General features: G+C 45.5%; 1 protein-coding gene across 2 annotated transcripts in view; it reads right to left on the bottom strand.

Moving 5' to 3' along the window:
- Window positions 1-4,707, bottom strand: part of FAM135A (family with sequence similarity 135 member A) — an 80,172-nt gene extending 75,465 nt beyond the window's left edge. For both annotated transcript variants that reach the window (XM_064707339.1, XM_064707340.1), the window contains exon 1: window positions 4,649-4,707. The gene's annotated coding sequence lies outside the window, so the exon portion shown is untranslated. The remainder of the gene's footprint in view (window positions 1-4,648) is intronic.
- Window positions 4,708-12,921: the final 8,214 nt, after the last annotated feature.

The following is a 12,921-nucleotide window of genomic DNA, read 5'->3' as shown; positions in this document are numbered from 1 at the left end:
AATGCAGACATGTTTTATTTAGTTCTGGTAAGAAATACTGGTAAGTGAAACTTTTAATCTTGTTTCCAACAAAATTGCTTGCACAATATAAAGTTCAAAATTCTTCGCATCAAAAATGTTCCCAATTTCAAAACCTCTACAGAAAATCCATTACAAAAAAAGCACTGAAACTATCTAACAAAAAAAGGAATTGATGCAAGTTCAATTTGCATTAGCATTTTCAACTTTTGTTCCACTTGTAAGTTGAGCTCTGTGAGATTTGATTCTGTTTCTTACTTCTCTGTCTGTTCTTTCCAAGAACAATGCTGTCACAAATTTCCTGCTAGAAGTAAACACAATTTGCTCACCTGACTTCTTCCTGACCCAAAACTATGGCAAACTTATTTCCTCCCTTTCAGATTTTTTTCTTGTATACTCTTTGTTGTATACTCTTGTTACCACAAAGGTTCCACACATTGTTCTTCGAGGAAGACGGTTTGTACAACAGACTTTTACGAATATCAGCAACACCACATCACTAAATACCAACTGCTTTTGCTATAAACGAAAGTATAAATATTTAATTATGTTCCTACTTCAACAGTTAACTTATTTTTCTACACACAATACTTAATGACACGTATCCAACAAATTAATGTGTTCAAAAGGTGCTTAGCAAAATGCTAGAGAAGGCCAAAATCATCAGATGTGTAGCAAACATAAAATCACGTGTCTTGCCAAGGAGAAAACACATGGCACACTAATATTAACAGAATGTAAGGACATACTTTACTGCTTTGCCTAGCTGTGGCAGAAAAACAGAGAACTAGTATTTTTTCAGAAGCATTGTACAATTGTAACAAGCTCAAAGGGACCAAAAATGTGACTTTTGAGTGGATTTCACCAATCTCTCATTCCTGTTTTAAAGCAGCAGGATTGTGACTTCTAGAACCATAGAATACAATCATCCAAGTTCGAAGAGATCTTTAAAGATCACCAAGTCCAAATGGCAACCCAGCACTACCACTGTAACCACTGAACTGTACCACCAGGATATAGGAACTTATAAAAGTTTTGAAGATTGTAAAATAAACGAACTTTTCATTAACAAAAAAGAAAAATGACACCTTCCATGCTTGTTCATTAGGAGGAATACTGAATGCAAAATTAAATAATTAATAATTCAAGAAACTCTGAGCTATGCTCTTAGTTAACCAAAATAAATTTATGTTCTGGTACTTGACACAGTAGTACATTTAGGCTACGGGTTTTCTGAGCAACAGCCTGTCAGAGGTAACTGACGTACAACAACAGGCTGTCAAAACAAACATCCATCAGGGACAAAGGCTGGTCAACACACAGGTGCTACTCATCTTTCCTGCCATGAAAACAAAGCACTAGTGAGACTGTATTTTTCCATACAGAGAAAAAGGGGAAGGAGAAAACCCACACAATAAAACTGCAACTCTTCCACCCTGGCTAACAAGAGAGTATATTCTGCCAAGACTGTCCTATAGTGTGTAGGGACTGGGAGATGAAAAAGAACAAAAAGACTTCAAGACCGAAAACACAAAGTACAAGATGAAACAGTTACCAAGCAAGGATGAGTAACATTAGTCTTCATCACAATAACAACTTCAAACACTGAAACAAGGTCAACAGTAACAAGAACCCTTGACTGTTGATTCTCACACTGAGGTCCATCTTTGGTACTGAGTTAACTTTCAAATTTATTCGGGACAGCAACCAGTCCCAGAGAGACACAGGCACCAGTACTCTCAGCATTGCATTAATAAACATTTGGGTACTTGCCTCCTAGGCTGGTGCAGCCAACCAGGCTCTCTTCAAGGAAAAAACAGCACAAGAGTCAGAGCTCATGAAGGGCTCCCCTACCTTTACCTGCAGTTGTTCAAAACCTTGCCACTCAAAGTAATCTGCCTCATTCCTCTGCCAGGATTTGCTTTCCTGTGCACCTCCCCAGGCAGACAGATGGCTGCGGCATTCATATCCCATTCTAATCACTTCCAGCAAGAGAGCACCAAAACGCCAGATTGTAACCTGGTGAGAATGAGATACTGATAGAAACATCCTGTCAAAGAGTGCTCATCATATCTCAAAACCACAACCAAGTCCACTAGAACTTGTCAGCGTCTTTCTCAGCAGATAACTGACTAGCAAAGTCAACAAGGAATGCTGGAGTGAGCAACGGATCTTAGTTTTCACATCTCCCCCTGCTTAGGAACTGAATTCACTAATTCTATATTTGTGAGAAAAAAGCACCAGAGACAGTCGTGGAACTGAGCTTTGAACCCCATGGGCTGCCAAGGGAAATGCTAAAACCACAATACTGCAGTGTCAGGTAACAGCGTCACATCATCACTGGGGCTTCAGAAGAGATGCAAGGGCTTAGCTCTTCTGAAATCTGAACAGAGCCCAATGTGTTATTTTTGAGGTTTTACTTAGCTCAAAACAGAAGTAAATTCTATCGCAATGGAATCAAATTGAATCAACAACTGTGTTGGTTTGTCTGGCACATTTTCAAAATCACAGTTTTGAAGACAGAATTTGGTTGCTGTGTGCACTTTACTATTACTGATTACTATTCATGCCAAACCTTATACAGTCCAGTCAAATTTACCATAATTTGAATTGAAGGTAACAAATCAGTTTTACTAATAAAGGGCTAATTTAAGTCCAAAACCAGTATTTTCACATATCAGTCAACTCTCAACAGTAGTGTAGGATTGTATTTCACACAAGGGATATTTAAAACACTCCAAAGAATGAGTTCAAATTTGTATTCTCTGACTTTTATCAATTGCCAAAGGAAAGCTTAAGAATCTACTTATGCCACTTACAGAGGGAAGAAGAAAACATTTGGCCCACCCAAGGAAAACTCAGACTAAGATTTACAGCTGTGCTCTGACACACCAAATGCAGGTACTCAGACTGTCACTACTACTACGTACAGTCATATGGAAGAAACAGAACAAGATCACAACTCTGTCCTTCACTTATTTAAAGTACTGGCAAAGATACAGCCAGAGCCCAGATTATTGTCCACTTCCTACAAAACAATTCAGTTCTAATGGGCAATGAATTGTTGAACAGAATAATAAAAACTATGCTGCAGTACCTAATTTGTTCCTCCACAAATCCAGAATTCTTTCATTGTAAAAATGCCATAATGTTCCAGCAAACCAGAGATTTATTGAACTGGGTTTGGGCTGTGCTATTTATCCCTCAGCAAGGGCCAAGCAATTTTATCTTCACAGTCAAACTGCTAAGGTGGAGTTATTTAATGGATGAAAATGTAATGCCTTCCCTTCCAGAGTAATACAGATTCTGCAGCATCTGCTACTGGCTATCAGGCAAGCAAACCAAAAGGTGGAGCGTGTGGAATTTACCTCAGGCTTTGCCTATTTATAAGACATTAAGAAAGTTGAAAGAACTACTTAAAAAAAAATAAATCAAAACCCAGTAAAACAAAATAGGCATTTATGTCCACTCTACTTGATAAAATGTAAGATCTCAAACAGTAGCTTATTTATGTTTCAGTCAGCAAAATTCTCTGCAACCAGGAGAAAGGGGAAGTGGGTTTAAACACATCAGCACAAATATCTCCTTGGGTATAGTATCAACATGATTGTAAATCCCCCAATTACAATTTTGAAAAATGTGTTGCACTACGCAACTTCTCTTCCAAGCAGTATAATTGCAATGCATAATTATCAAATAAAGCTTTCAAATTGGTTCTGTTGGAATTTTTGCTTGAAATAATACAAGAAACGAACATTACTTCCACTAGAGCGCTTACTGATCATGCAAATCCAGCCGAGCGCGCCCGGAGGTTAACTGAGCGCTGCCGCGATGCCAGGGTGGGCAGCGGGGTGAGGAGCATCCGCGGGAGGCAGGGCCCCGCCGCCCAGCCCTGCCCTGCTCCGCTCCGAGGGGCACGGGCTGTTCCCGCTCGCACCGGGAGGCGGGAGCCGCCAGTGCCGCCCTCCGCGCACCAGGAAATAGCTGGGAGTCATTCCTAACGCTCGGCCAGCAACTTTCCACACCGCACGCAGAAACCGACATTTAAAATAAATAAATAAATAAGTAAAAAAATTAACGCCCCCTCGGCTCTGTTTCAAACCCTGTGAGGGTCCCGTATGTCTCAGGAAAGGAAGGAGGGGGAAAGCACCATTGCCTCCAGGAGGTCCTAGTACCACGGCCGGCCCTCGGACACTTCGCGGCGGGGACGAGCGGGACATTATTTCTGACCTATTTTCGGCGCCGCCTCGGAGCGATAAACAATCAACAGCGGCGGCCAAACGGTGCCTGGGCAGAAACTTCTCCGGCCACGAGCCGCTCCCGGGGACCGCGAGCGACCCCCGACCAGGGGCTCGGAAAGAGTCCCCAGCCCGCGGCGGCGGCGGCCGAGACCTCGCCCCACCTCGCCGCCCAGCCGGTGGGGCTGCGGAAAGGCTCCCCGAGTTTTCCTGCCGGGGAGCGGGGGGTCAGACCGACACAAACAAGTCCCCCGCCCGCCATGCCCGCGGCCCCGGAGACAGGCCGGCCACGGAGGGTTGCCCGCCTGCCCCAGCCCTCCGGGAGGGGACGGACACGGTCCCGCCGCTCTGCCCGACCACCCTGCACCCCCTCGCCGTTCCCCGGCACCGACCTGGGACACAAAGGAGCGGCCGCCGCTGCCCGCCGATCGCCCGTGCTCCCCGCGGAGTCCAGGCCGCGGCAGCACCGGGATGGCGTAGCGCAGGCATCCGACGCCAGCGCTTGCTGCTCCCGCGACGGCCCGTGCCGCCGGCGCCCGCTCTGCGCTGGGCGGGGAGGAAGGGGGGGCGCTGGGAGCCGGCCGAGCGCCGCTTCCTGCTGCCCGGTGCCGAGGGGCGGCGGGTGCCGGAGCCGCCGCTGGGAGGGCTGCGCTGGAGGCTAAGCAGAGGCCGGTGGTAGCGGCCGCATCCTCGGCTCCCGTGCCGGGATTTCCGCGCCGCCTCGCTCCGGCTCCGAGGAGTCTCCCGTGCGGCTCCCGCGGCGGCCGCTGCTGGCAGCGGGAGCCCCCGCCGTCCCCGCGATGCGCCTGGCTGGCGCTCGTGCTCCCCCTGCCGCCGGCCCGCGGCTCGGGCCCCTCCCGCGGCTCCGCGGGGTCGGTTGGGGAGGCCCCCAAGGGCCGGGAGAGCCCCGGGGCGGGAGGGACGCGACCCACGCAGGGCTCAGCCCTCGCTGCTTTCCCCCCGCGGCCCGCGCCCCGGAGAGCCCTTCGTGGCGCACGCCGTGACGGGGGAGGCCTGCCCTCTGCCGCCGGCGCTGCCTTCCCCGTGCCCGCTCTCCCGGCCTGGGCACGGAGCAGAGAGCGGCCCGCGGGGAAAGCGCTCCTCGGGTGGTGGGGGCAGCGGCGGGCCGGGCCGGGCTGTGGGGCACCTGCCAGCCGGTGCAGGACTGGAGCTAATGAGCCTTTATTGAGAAAAAGTTCTCGTTCTGAAGTAAGACTTTTTATCAGTACGTGCTACCAAAATAGAAGTAAATCGGCTGTAAACGGCAGTAATAAAACTGGTAGTCTTTAACGTTGAGGAGGAGGGATGCTGGCTACTACTGTCTCATTAACGAGTGCGACGTGTAGCTTGAAAATTAGTTTGTTCAGAGACCTATTGCAAACAGAATGGTTGTTTGTCTGAAGAAAAATCCTATTCTTCTTCCACTTCTATCTGCCTGCCTTTATCTGAAAAAAAAAAAATCTTGGATGTAAAGAAAATTTGTATAAAAAATAGTTTTTCAGACTTCCGGTGTGTGCTTCTTTCTCAACACCTCACCCTGTAGCTGTTTTGCAGAGAGAGGAATTGGAATGCAGACAATTTGCTTTTAATTAAAGGGGTATTCCAGTCCAGTCAGGTGGCAGCAATGTTAAATTTTATGTTAGTGTTTGCATAGAATTCTTTCAATATTTTTGTCACCAATTGATTTAGCATGCAGACATACAAACAGAAAATTGACTGTGAAGGCAAGGAGCCAGATTGATGCTGAGTTGGGACAAATGACAGAGGGATGAGAAGCTGATTGCCATGAAGTACAAAAATCAGCTTTGTGAGACATCCTTGTGAGTTCTCAGCACCTTTTATTTCTGTTAAATGTGATTGAGATTGTACTGCTGGCAAAAATTTACTGCAGGCTGAACCCATAGCTATTTGGAAATTTAATTTTTGTGGAAGATTTCAATTCATGGGAGATTAATGATTTAAATGAAACTTGCATCTGTTTTATCAGGAGCATGTGAATGTCTCAAGGCTTTTAAAAAAGACAGTTTTGAAATTATCAGTGACTGCCATTTTTTGTTTTTGTCCTTGGTTGTTTTGGGATAGGCTTTAGTAACTGCTTTGTGGTCCCACAGAGTCAGTTCCAACAACAAAAAAAATACTGGAGTAGCTGTGCATGGCTGACACAAGCTCTCACCAGGCCTGAATATGCCTCAGATCTGCCTCAGACTTTAAAATGAAAGTCTTTATTTTAAAAAATGAAATTCAGCAGCTGTGTACTTGTCATGGTTTGAGCCTGGCACAGAGCCAGTGCCCCCATGAAAATGCCTCACCCTGGTGTCTGCTGTGAGATGTGACCAGGAATAAGCAAAACAGGCTCTAACTTAAACATAAAGACCACTTTATTACTTAAACTACAGGGAAATAGGGAGAGACTATAAGGAAAAAGAAGAAAAAGAATTGAAAACCTTACAAAAAAACCATTTTTTCCTCCTCCCCACCACCTGACTTTCCCAATCCAATACATTCTCTCAAAACAACTGCCCAGCCCGGTACGACACTTTAGTATACTCAAACATCAGTTCATGAAGAGGAAAAGGAGTCCTTCTTGTTCCATAGACTTCTGGAAACACACTGAAATCCCGGATGCTTCCTTGTCACTTCGGCACCGCCCGGAAAGTCCATTTGCCGCTTGTGACATGTTCCTTCCATGCTCAGTGCTCTCACCACCGAGACATGGCCAGAGCTGCTTTTAGGGTGGTCTTTCAAGGATGCCTTGTCTCACTCCAAAAAGGCACAGTCTCTGCTTTTGGGACAACTGTCCCCCCCATATTTTTCCAACCCCCTGGGGCCGGGGGGTCCTCACAAATGAACCCTCCTGGTTTTGAGGCACTGCCTCCCCCTAAATGCAGTCTGTGTCACAGGAACAACTGAGTCCATGGCTACAAGAAAAAGTCCAGCCAAAAGGCCACTCCAAATCATCTCTCCCCATCCAATCATCTCCACAAACTCCGGGCCAAAGTCCTTATCTCATCTCATCTCTCATCTCCCTTCTTATTCAGCTTCGAGGAGGATTAGCATTTTCTGCAAGGCCCCAATCATGCAAGAAAGGGTTAAAAGTTTTCAGTCTCTGTCTGTCGGTCCCGGAGCGGCTCCCACGGGAACGGCTCCCACGCACGCTGCCCACACGCTGCCGCTGCGGCCGGGCAGTCTTCCTCCCCCTTCTCGCTGGCTGCTCTCCTGGGGGGAGGGGGGGGCTGGCTGCCCGATGTCTCTTGGGGCTCCCCCACCCTTCCATCCTCGAAGCCCGCTCAACCCCCACCTCTGTCCAGGCCCCAGGCCCACGGCATGGCGGCCCCTCCCCCGCCCAGCAGCAGCGGGCCGGGCGGGGGAGAGAGATCTGACCTCTTCGCCCGACGATGTCCAAAGAGGAAGTGCCAGGGCAGTGCCCTGCTTTTAACCCCTGTGTATTCTCGGAGGTGTGTCCAAACCCCACTGGCTACACCAGGTGTCAGTATGAAACCCAAAACCTTCATTGGTTTGACCACAGCTTCCCAGAATTCCCACTCCTTCCGGGTCAAACCATGACACTCCACCCTTCACCTTCCGAGAATACACTTTCTAAAATTATCAACAAAATTACAAAACACTTCTACACAACAATACCTTAAATTCACTATGACTATCTATCTACCTTAACTTAATACATGCTTTCCTTATTCTTCTTGGTCTCATCTCACAGCTTTACCTCATCATTCTCCCGTGATTCGATTTCCCGGTCCAGGGAACCAAAAAATGTCATGGTTTGAGCCTGGCACAGAGCCAGTGCCCCCATGAAAATGCCTCACCCTGGTGTCTGCTGTGAGATGTGACCAGGAATAAGCAAAACAGGCTCTAACTTAAACTAAAGACCACTTTATTACTTAAACTACAGGGAAATAGGGAGAGACTATAAGGAAAAAGAAGAAAAAGAATTGAAAACCTTACAAAAAAAACCATTTTCCTCCTCCCCACCACCTGACTTTCCCAATCCAATACATTCTCTCAAAACAACTGCCCAGCCCGCAACGACACTTTAGTATACTCAAACATCAGTTCATGAGAGGAAAGGAGTCCTTCTTGTTCCATAGGCTTTGGAAACACATTGAATCCAGGATGTTCTTGTCACTTCGGCTATCCGCCCGGAAGTCCATTTGCCGCATGTGAATGTTCTTCATGCTCAGTGCTTCACCACCGAACATGCCAGACTCTTTTAGGTGTCTTTCAAGATCTTTGTCACTCAAAAGGAAGTCTTGCTTTTGGACAACTGTCCCCCCCAAAATTTTCCACCCTGGGGCCGGGGGTCCACAATGAACTCCTGGTTTGAGGCACTGCTCCCTAAATGCAGTCTGTGTCACGAGAACAACTGATCCATGCATCAAGAAAAAGTCAGCAAGGACACTCCAAATCATTCTCCATCCAATATCTCTCAAAATCCGGCATAAGTCCTTTACTCTCATAATCTCTCACTCCCTTCTATTTCAGTCGAGAGATTTAGCATTTTCTGCAAGGCCCAATCATGCAAGAAAGGGTTAAAGTAGTACTTGCATCTGTCTGTTCCAGGAGCTCCAGGGAAGCTCCACGCACGCTGCCAAAACAGCGCTGGGCGGGCATCTTCCCCTCTAGTGGCTGCTCTCTGGGGGAGGGGTGCTGCGATGTTTGGGTCCCACCCTTCCATCCTCGAGCCCTCACCCCTCTGTCTGGCCAGCCCACGGCTGGGCCCTTCCGCACAGCAGCGGGCCGGCGGAAGAGATCTGATCTCGCCGACGATCCAAAGAGAAGTGCCAGGGTAGTGCCCTGCTTTTAACCTGGTATTCTCGAGTGTTCACAACCCTGCTCACCAGGTGTCAGTATAACCAACCTTCATGTTGACCACAGCTCCAGAATCACTCTTCCGGCAAACCATGACTGTACTAAAAGATGCTCAGCACCAGATAATGCCTGTGGATCTCAAAAGCCAGATTTTATTGAAGATTTCTGATTGCTGAATAGGCCAGAAGCTGGCTTGGCAGTTTGGATAGGCTTTTATATACCTGCACAGATAAATTCTTATCTGGCTTGTAATTTTTTTGTTGTTTTATCTCTCCTTAACCTTGGCTGGACTTCTGCCATTAGGAGAATATATCTTGCAGGCTTCTTTCCCGTTAGGTGGAGGAAGCATTTCTTGGTAACTGTATTGTCCACCAATATGAGCAGAAAACTGGCAGCTTGCTCCTATAAATGGCAGAACTGCCATTAGAGAAATCTAATTTCATCCTTCACAAAAATCCACTTGTATCCAAGATGTATCATCAATCAACCCAGCTGCCAACCTTGTCCTCTTTGGCGTGTGGCAGTGAGTACTGGGGACGCGGTCCACCGACATCCCACACATATCCCATGTGCTTTCTGCTGCCTCCCTGTTTGTCCCTGTAAAGAGGGATGATCTGACAGCCCTGAATGAAGACAACCTTGGGCAACAGCAGCTCACTCATCCAAAGCTGTCTTTGTTTTCAGCAGATTTTTAAAGTTTGAGTGCTGTACATAAGAACTGCCACAAAAAGGGTATCCTGTCAAGCCTGGATGCACTGATGAGCATTGCTTATTAGAGATACCATTGCTTATTAGAGATATAATGAATTTATGGATTATTCTCACTAATAACTAACATAGGGAAGCCCGGAAATAATTGTTTGCTTAGGTATGATGTAGGAGACTAGAAAACACTTCTTCAATTTGAGTTCTGATGAAGCTGCCTTTTTCATATGAAATGATTTTAAATCCTTAGTTCATATGGCTGGGCTGAGCGTTTTTTCTAGTCCAGGATTTTGTTCAAAAATAAGTTATTGATTTATGGATGTCTCTGTCAGGTTCAATACAGCACTAATACTGGTTTGTATCCTCTGGCTAGCATCAAATTTGTGCAGACTCAGAAACAAAAGCTGTGGAGCCACCAGCAGCTGAACTGAGAAGAAGGATTGGGAACCCAGATGCAAAGCCACATGAAATCAACTGCACAGCTTCCAGTTTCAGAGCCAGCCTCCCCATGATAACCTGGGGCTCTTCCTGCACTGCTCCTGTGTGTGGTATAGACAGGCACACTGTGGAAATAATGTGGTAAAGGGCTAGTGAAGCCAAGTGGAACCACCAGTCTGGGAACAATCTGTGAGGCTCAATCCTGATTCCTGGAAAAAAAACCCCACAATAGATACTCTGGCAAGAAAGCTTGGTGCACAAGTGTGTATCAGGAGGCCATTCAAGAAGAGTGTGCAGTAAATAGACAGTTTTTCTGAGAAGTTTATATAGGTGGACAAATAGAAAGCTTGAATCTCAGAAAAATTGCCAGAGGAGAAACCAGAGGTGTAGAGTAGAACCTTAAAGATTGCCAGATTTGGAGTGAACATTGTATCACAGGGATGGTTCATGTATTACTGTGTCTAGGATTTAAAACTGGGTAAGTATGAGTGGAGGAATGATTCCTGTCAGAGAAGCAGCTGTTGATTGTGCTTGTTAGCTGTCAAAATATGGAAAAATGCTGAATGAACGTTCAACTGATTGCTCAATAAAAACACAATTCTAGACAACTGCCAGATTTGGCTATGTGCCCTAAATAAATATCCAGATATAGGATACACAGCACTAAGCACGTTCATTTTCAGATAACAGATTTGTGTGAAACTTCCTCTGCAATGGCTTTAATCATAAGAAAACATAGAAACTAATTACATTTCCAGACTATTTTGATAACTGTGTGTTGAAAACAGTGAATGAAAAGATGCTTCTGTGTACTGCAAGGGATTGCAAAGTTCTAATTAGAATATATAATTACAAAATCATAATTAAGCTGGTATGTTACTAAAATAGAAAGCATTTTACTTACAATTTTTTTTGCTTTAAATAATATGGTCAAAACAATCTAAAGTAGCTTTTAAACTTTATTACTTAATAAACAAATGCAATACTTATTCACAGAAGATTGGTTAAAAGCTACTTTTCCTCATATGACAAATAGTGGTAATTTTTTGGTTGTTTGGGAATTTCAAAGCAAATGGGGGGAAAATAACAAATTGTGTATGGAGAATAAATAAGAGGTATAAAAATACAGCAATAGAAATTAAAAGGCCAGCTTCCTCTTGTCTGCAGAGGCTCTCTAAAGGCTGCTCAAGATTGGGAACTCTGTGCTATAGCCACCTTCAGCTTGCATGTATGAGGTTGATGAAAAATAAGGAACTGGCTTTTTTGACAGCATGCTAAGAGTGAGATAGGGAAACCTTCACCATTGCTGTTGTCAGTGGTTTCAGACACAGCCACAGGAGTTTCGGTTTAGATGCCCTGACTTTAAATAAGGGACCTCTAAAGTGGCTGGGGACAGGATTAAATGAACGGGCACAGGTTAGGTGTTGGAACTGTGCAAGTAAAGATGGAAACAGAATTAATGCAAGGAGATCAATTGATCAGTTGTGAAGTTGTAGTTGTACAGGTGATGATCCAAAGGTGGAAGCACATTCAAAAGGAAAAAGGGAAGCAGAGAACCCACTAGAAGACTACAATGCAGGCTTGCATTAAAAAACAGGATTTAAAATACAGCATGTTAATTACCCTTCTAAAAAAAAAAAAGAAGAAACAAAGATATGGAAGAAATATAGTCCATAGGATGTTAGAACAAAGCACCAATAGTCAGTTAGAAATGCTGAGAAAGACAGATTCTGCAGAGAAAACTGCATTTGGTTTTGCTTTTCTTTATATAAGAAAGAACTGCAAGCATCAAGGGCACAGCATATGTGCTTTCATTTGATATTAGTGTTCATCAAATGAAAGGCAGAAGGGAACGAGAATGAGGGAAGAAAATCTAAAAAGAATATTTCTGAGTCCTTTGGCTAGGATTTAAGAAAGTAATCTACTTGAAGATTTGTCTAAAAACTCTAATGCCAAGAGAAGTTACTGGAAATAAATTTGCATTTACTGTCATTGCTCTTTAGCAAGTTCCCATGTATCAAACCTAAATATCTCAATGCAGTAATACTTAATAATCATGTCAACATCTAACAATTTCAGTTCTCACCCTTTCTGGGACGGCAGCAATAGAAAGTAATTACACCTTCCCCAGTGCAGCAGCAATACTGTTTGAGCAATTCTCCCAGGCAGTGAAGAGATGGAAAGTCCTGTTTGCAGGGTACTGGGTGGACTTTTCTGTGGAGTCTCTGAAAACTCTTTTCTCCAAGTTGTTCCCTTGCCCTGTCATGGGAGGGCTGGGACGTTGTGTCTCTGGTCACAGCTGCACCCACACTGAAATTGCACCCTCCTCTCAGTGATGCCCAGGGTTGCTCCTGCTAACACCCAGCAGTGGTCTGGTCTCGTGTCAAGGGATTTCTGCCTTGGGGCCTTCTGCCCTGGCTGTTGGAAGGATATTCCATAGCCCAGCAGATCAGACCTTAATGCTAAGTATTTTCTTATCCTAGGTTGCACTTAGCATAAACAGTTCTCTTATGCTGTGCACTGAGTAGCCTAGATCATAGAATCATAGAATTGTCAAGGTTAGAAAAAGCCTCTAAAAGTCCATCTGTTAACTCAGGACTGCCATGTTCACTACTAAACCATGTCTCCAAGTGCCACATCTACACATCTTTTGAACACTTCCAGGGATGGTGGCTTCATGACTTCTCAGGGCAAC

The sequence above is a fragment of the Zonotrichia leucophrys genome, chromosome 3 (assembly GCF_028769735.1).
Source record: "Zonotrichia leucophrys gambelii isolate GWCS_2022_RI chromosome 3, RI_Zleu_2.0, whole genome shotgun sequence".
NCBI classification, from domain to species: Eukaryota; Metazoa; Chordata; class Aves; order Passeriformes; family Passerellidae; genus Zonotrichia; species Zonotrichia leucophrys.
This window is presented reverse-complemented; position numbering and strand designations above follow the sequence as displayed.